The sequence below is a fragment of the Cynocephalus volans genome, chromosome 7, assembly GCF_027409185.1.
Source record: "Cynocephalus volans isolate mCynVol1 chromosome 7, mCynVol1.pri, whole genome shotgun sequence".
NCBI classification, from domain to species: Eukaryota; Metazoa; Chordata; class Mammalia; order Dermoptera; family Cynocephalidae; genus Cynocephalus; species Cynocephalus volans.
In genome coordinates this window covers 23,802,216-23,809,348 of record NC_084466.1, presented here as the reverse complement: position 1 = coordinate 23,809,348, position 7,133 = coordinate 23,802,216, and the positions used below count along the sequence as shown (strand labels likewise).

The 7,133-nt window shown below is 31.4% G+C and overlaps 1 non-coding gene across 1 annotated transcript; it reads right to left on the bottom strand.

Moving 5' to 3' along the window:
- Positions 1 to 6,706: 6,706 nt before the first annotated feature.
- Positions 6,707 to 6,888, bottom strand: LOC134382894 (U2 spliceosomal RNA). Its single transcript, XR_010024148.1, has one exon. It is a non-coding gene; the product is annotated as a U2 spliceosomal RNA (small nuclear RNA).
- Between the last annotated feature and the right edge of the window lie 245 nt (positions 6,889 to 7,133).

Genomic DNA, 7,133 nt, shown 5'->3' with positions numbered 1-7,133 from the left:
ACATTATGTCATTATTTAAGTTGCTTTAATATTTTAGAGATATAATTCTTTCATTGTGGATAGATATGAAATGCAAAACATGGCAGAATGTTGAGACATGATGAATAAACTGGTGACCCAAAGTGATTAGACCTGTGTGATTGTGTTTTTGTTTTTTAAAAAATGATTTAAATAGTGTAGCAACATCTACTCGTCGTTCTCTTGTTCTCTTTATGTATATATAAAACATTTAACTAGAGATCAAATCTCCAGCAAAGCAGTGTTTTCTTCCTTGGCTGTTACTCTCTTGACATTACTTTACTTCCCAGCCCTGTGCTGCTTGTAGGAGCCCAAATGCATTCTGCTGCTTGTTTGTTTGCTTTCCTCTGTGTCTTTGATGATGTTTTGCCTTCTGTTTGGAATATCTTCATTCGGTTCTGTCTGCCTAATGTCTACTTATTCTTTAATACTTAATTCAGGCATCATGTGTATCATAATTGCTTTCCTTGTCTCCTTTCTGCACATCCCCCCAGACACACATGCTCTAGTCTGGGTTACGTGTCTAGTTCTGTATTCTTATTCATCCTTGCATGAGGCTTCTTCATAGTAATTCTTGTGGTATATTGACATTTTCCATGTGTATGACTTTCTCCCCTACTGAACTCAAAGAGCCTTGAGGGTGAGTACTGTCTTATTCACATGTGTAAGTCCAGCTCAGGTCCAGCGCCTGCCATTTAGTGGGCGCTCATGATAAATTTGATAAACTTCAACTAATCAGATCATATAGAGTCATGAACCTGAACATCAATAAACACATGTCTCTTACTGGCCTCAACAGAAATAAACGTGACATAGATTGTGAACCAAAAGCCAAGCACTTTCTTCATAGAAAAGTCCCTCAGGTCTTATACATTCTCAATTTAGACACTTAAAAAAAAAAAAGTGCTTGCTTATCTGATTTCCTAGCACATGGAAAATTAAAAGCAGCAATTTGGAGGCAGTAAGGGGGTGATGCTAGAGGCAACATAGAAACAAAGAGAAATTATAGCTGCTGACTCGAGGTTATATAAAGATGATACCAAAAGTACCAATGAAGCACTTTTTTAAAAAATTAAATGATGGAAATCAACTTCTGTTATGTTCTCTGACTAGGGATAAATTAAACTACAGGTACATTGTTTTAAAAAGACCACCATAAAATGTCATGTGTTTGAACACCACCCATGTACTTCTAAATAACCTACATACTAAGGGAAAAATATCACACAAATGTAGAAAGTATTTTTAACTAAATAATAACGGAAAATAATGAACTAAATAAGGACACAGTAGAGATGTTAAATGTAGCCATAACAGAGTTTAGGGATAAATGTGTAGCCTTAAATTCATATGTTTAAAAATGGAAAAAAGATAGAAAAGGAGAGAGAAAATCAAAAGAAACTAGGAAGAAGTTTTTAAAAAATCAGGGATCAATGAAATATGTAAGGTATATAACAGCTGAGAAAATCAAGAAGGCCTAAATTTATTTCATTGAAACAATCACTAAACTTAACTTATCTCTAATTGCTGGTTACGCTGTTGGCATTATATCAGTTGCAGATCTCTGAATTCTATATAATCAATAAAACTGTTTCAAAAAAGAATGCCTTTCACTTATTTAGTCAATGTTAGTAATTTCTCTGCACCATTGAATTAAAAAGGGGGGGGTTCTTACTTCAAGGAGTTTATATTATTGAAGGAAAAAAAAGAAAAAAAAAAGCTAAAAAGCAAATATGTAACCATCAAACAAATACAAAAACCAAATAAACCAGAAATATGTCATCTAACAATGAGTTCTTTGCAGAGTGTAGCCACAGTATCTGAGAATACTGCCAAATCAGGTAAGAACAGAAGAGTGAAGACAGGATTTGCAGATTGGAAATATCTTTTCTGTAAAGAGTAGATGGAAAAGGAACATATAATCAGGCAGTGAAAATTCAGTCTAAACAGAAGAAAGTCCAAGATGTTTTAATATAAAAAGGGGACTTTCTTAGACAGATGTGGCTCTAGATAAAAACTATGAGGTCAAGAAAAGCTCATATCTTACTCCACATAAGTAATACAAGGAAGTATTTCAGGAAACAAATGTACGATCCAACAGAGAGATGTACTGAGCTCTTGAGAAGATGAAAAGACAGGAAGAGGAGAACAGCAGTGACATTTCAAGCAGTACAGTTTACATGTTCAGAAATTCAACTTCTTATTTTCCTTTCCTTTTATTTGCCCCTTAGAAAACCGAATTTGAAAGCCTCTGCCAATGTCTAGATACCGAGTTTATTGAGACCACACTGGTTAAGAAAGTTGTTAAATACAAGTCAGAATAGTGAAGAATATAGGTTTTGAACTAAATAATTTAAGAACTTAGACTGTAAGTATTGAAACTTCTGTGCTTTGGTATAGAATAGCAAGGAATTTGCTCATGACTTATTTAATATATCAAATGTTAAGGCAAGTCCCCAAACAAGATACAAAAAGTTTTTTGGGGGGAGGGGGGCGGACAGAAATGAAATTTGTAACAGGGAGCTTCCTCTCCTAGCATGCTTATTTATTTATTTGTTTGTTTGTTTGTTTGTTTGTTTGTTTATTTATAACCCCTCACCCTACTCCAGCTTCACTTTACAGTTTCGCCATGTGGATATTAATAGCACTAGTTTGTGCTGCAACTGAATAAACTGAGAAGGTATTTCACCTAAATTCAGGACCATATAAGATACTGTGCAAATTTCTCTATGAGTTAAAATTGGTAGGGGCATTAACTTATTCCATTAGATGTGCCCTCCGACCAGTATAATCCTCCCAGACACTTTAATAATACAAGGTACCTCAGCTCAAGAGAGACGGCATTAGAATCAGGGATCTCAGTTGCCTTAGAATATAATTTCACATTACTGGAAAAGTAAATTCCAAAAGAACTAGCATGATGTCCAAGGTCTTCTGCAGTAAAGACTTGCATGTTCTGCTACTCTGTCTCATGTTCTTAAAACATAGCAGAGGGCCCTCAAACAGTTGCATAATTTTAAGAATATTAAGATCTTTAACTTTCAGACATGCAGTTTTTTAAGAGTATAACTTATCTATTTAAAAATATATTTGCCTAAGAAAACAACTGCAGTTTTCCACCTGTCCCTCCACAAATTCACTTCTCTAATTTTATAAGAAATGGCTTGTCTTTCATCCTGTTTAATGATTTTTAATCATTAAGGTGACAGCTATGTGCTGGTTTGCCAGTGCCACTCTGGACTATGCTTGATTTTCTTGCATACTTATTAATATTGTCCATATTTATTCTCAATTTGGATGATAAACTATATGGTCAGATTAACTGTGGAGCTTTGCCCCCGAAGGTAAATAACCGTAAGTCACCCTCAGATATAAATAGAAGTACTAAGGCTGGTGTTGCAAAAGGGAATGGCACTAATGACTAGGTAATAAATCCTCCTGTTCAAGTTTCCCATTATTTACTTTGAACACAATGGAAGGAAAAGCTAATAGACTTGTCAGATGGTAGATTATTAAAAATAATCTTTTTTAAGATAATCTTTTGAAGATAGATAGCTATATAATTTGAGGCATATAACTATTAAGAAGTTCAAAGAACTGAAAAACTTTGCTGTAATGAAATAACTTCCATTATTATCAATTTATGTTATAGTATTTTCTCAGTACATAAATAAAAAAAGAAAAGAAATATGAAAATAAAATTGATGTTGAATACTGTCTCATTCTAGTCATAAGTAGCAGTCACCTATGGATATGTGACAAAGCCCTATCAATCTCATTAAGGGATTTATTTTAAGAGAACATAAAATTATTATAATAAATATTTAACACAATTTTTAACATAATTATATTGTTTTAATTCATCATGTACTACTACTAATTGTAAAGATAACACAATTCCAAAGAACTTTTTAAAACAGACTCTTGTGATCATAGAAAATTAAAATAATGTTAACTTTCACTTTGTGCATAAACTTTATTAAAAGTAATTTTAACAAGATCTTCAAAAAAGAACTTTAAAGCATAAATATATTTCTTGAGGATAACAGTCTATGACAGAAATGGAATAGAATTATTTAATCAAGACAGAAAAAGGATCTTCTTGTACTATCCCAGATTTTTATTCAGATACAATCTTTTTCTTGTGGAATACATGAAAATGTGAGTATAAAATGATTTACTGACATATGTCAGTATACTTTCATCCATAAGTTTAATAAATATGAGTTAGGAAGAGGAAACAGCATAAACTTTTGTCAATATGACTTCCTGGACTCTTTTTAGTGAAAATCTATGGTAGGTGAGGCATATATATGGTTCTAGAAAGCATTTCCTCTCAGAATGGCAAATGAGTATTTAAACACTATCAAGTTATGAGAAAACGCGGTTAAGTAAAACAGTAGGAACACAATCATTAATTTAAACATGGTGCAACTTGTGGAAGTTTAATGGTGTATTACTGTGCTAGCAATTCTAATTCAGGAAGAAGTTGAATAGCTCTCAAAGAGAAACTATGCACATGCCAAATATATATGTATATATATATACACACACACACACACACGCACACATATATATGTATATATATATGTATATGTATATGAATATATGTATATAACATTTTTAAAAATCTTAAAGTCATCTGCTAGTAGTTCATTGTATATTTGTAAGGGCTCATGCAAATAAGTAATACATGTTTGCCAGCAAAGGAGGTAGCATGAAACCAACCAGTGTGACTATAGACATTCAAGGGCTTTCCCCTACTGTTCTGACTTTCCTTCCATCTTCCATCTGGTGAAATGAAGAGACAGGGACTTTGGGGATCTTTCTCAGAGAAAGCTGAGTTCTGAAATTTTTACAGAAACTCAGAAAAATGTCTTGGAATGTCAATAAAACAAGTGAAAAAAAATAATGACTCCTAATTTGGGAGTATAGGTAGTGTACCTTCTTTTGCCAACTATAAATTTATGCATTTAAAAAATAAATTTCAAATAAATGTAATAGGCATATAAAACAAATCCAATATATATGCAATAAAATAGTAAAAGTTTTTCTAATAATGAAAAGCAAATTCTAGCATTTTTCAAATTATAATAAACAAAAATTTATTGAGAAGATAAAACTTTTCAACTGGAGTAATAAATAATCATTGATTTAAATAATTTATAAAAAACAATAAAACATTAAAAATTGAAACTTGTGCTGATTTGGCATGAAATAATGACACTGAAAATTACATTAAGTTTAAAATACTGTACGAGGTGACTTCAAGTTGTTTATGAAAAGATTCATATTATTGTTTAATTCCATTTTCCCATGAACTTTTTGCATATAAAAACAAAGTGGCTAATAATAAATATAGCCAACTCAAATGTGTTTTAGATTTGTCACTGCTCAAGGATATATAAAATAACCAAAAATAGTACAACTTACATGTGAAAAAGATGATAAATATCTTTCAAAATTTAACACCAACAATAATCCTATATATCTGTAATAACTAATAAAACTTGTGAAAGCAAATAATACTTATATAAACCATCCATAATAAAAATAAATTTTGATACACTATGATAGAAGAAATTTTAAATTCTCTCTTTAGTCTTTTTAAGGATAAATTATATATCTCATGTGAAATGCTGAGTATAAAAAAGATATGGCCAAAAATGCAGGGAAAAATATTATGGAGGTGTTAGGCAGTTAGCAAAATCTACCTTCTTTTTGTAGATTCTGTAATGTCTGCAGCCTTTACACAAAGTAAACATTTATAATTTTAAATTTGTTAAGATTTGTTTCTCATTCTAAATAGCAACTCACTTTTTATCCTACTTTATGTTTTTAATTTATTTTCAAATATGGAGGCCCCCAAATTTCATAAGTGGCTGACTACATAAATTTGAAGTTGAACCTGTGGTGACTCATGGGCTGTTTCCACCATATTCTCTTTCTAATTATTCTTAGGTTGCTTCTTATGTGTAGCACAATATGATAATTGGATTTCGGATTAAAATACTGTGTTTTGTAGAATAACCATTTGGGAAAAATTTGATTAGAGCAAATAGGATGATCAATTGTGATTAGAAGAGATTACTTTAGCAAGTTTCTTCCTTCTCAATTTTATACAAAATTTTAAGGTCTGGAGATGGTAGAAGCATTCCTTAGTCTTCCAACCTGATCCCAGTTCATCCCCTTCAAAAAAAAAAAGGAAAAAGAAAGAAAGCATTACCTGCAATACAGGACATAATCAATGTCATTACATATATATATATACAAATACATATATATATATGAATATAAAACTTATATTTATAAGTATAAATATATATAATATTAATATAAGTATATATGTAAATATATATAAATTTATATAAGTAAACATAAAAATTTATATAAGTAAACATAAAAATAGCTGAACGTCTGGATAAAGGTTTACTGATTTTTATGTGTATGCTTATCAATAGATGGAAAGCAATGGCTTAAAATACAAAATACTGTTCTTTGAAACAAAAACCTATTTTTAACTTCTTTTTACAATATTTTGACTTTAGAAATCATTTACTGAGTAACTCTTCTGTTTCAGGGGATGTGTTATACAGTATACTGAGATTTCACAGATCTATCGGACACTGCCCTTGAGATTCTCACAATCCAATGCTAATAATATGTGTAAGCAAATAATTATAGTAAAGTGTGATGTTATAACAGTATATCAATGTGATCATACTGTAGAACAGGAAAACACTGGGGCCGACTTGCTATGTCTTTGATCCAAATTTTAGCAAATGAGTAGGAAATCACTGCATAAATAAATTTTATTAAACATAAGAATAGATACTACACTTGATCTTAGCTAAAGGGCTGAGAAGTGATTGCATAAATAAACTTTAAAGAGAAGGTTGCCCAGACCAATCACAGAATGACACACAGGGATGGCTTTGGGATGTTCAGGGAAGTGTGTGAAATAAGATATCAGCGGTCTTCACACATTTTTGTTCCCATGTCATCTAAAAGAATTTTGCAAAACTGTATACTAGTGTGACGGTACTAGATGGTAGTGCCTTTGGGAGGTGATTAGGGCATAAGTGTGGAGTCCTCATGAATGGGATTATAAACCT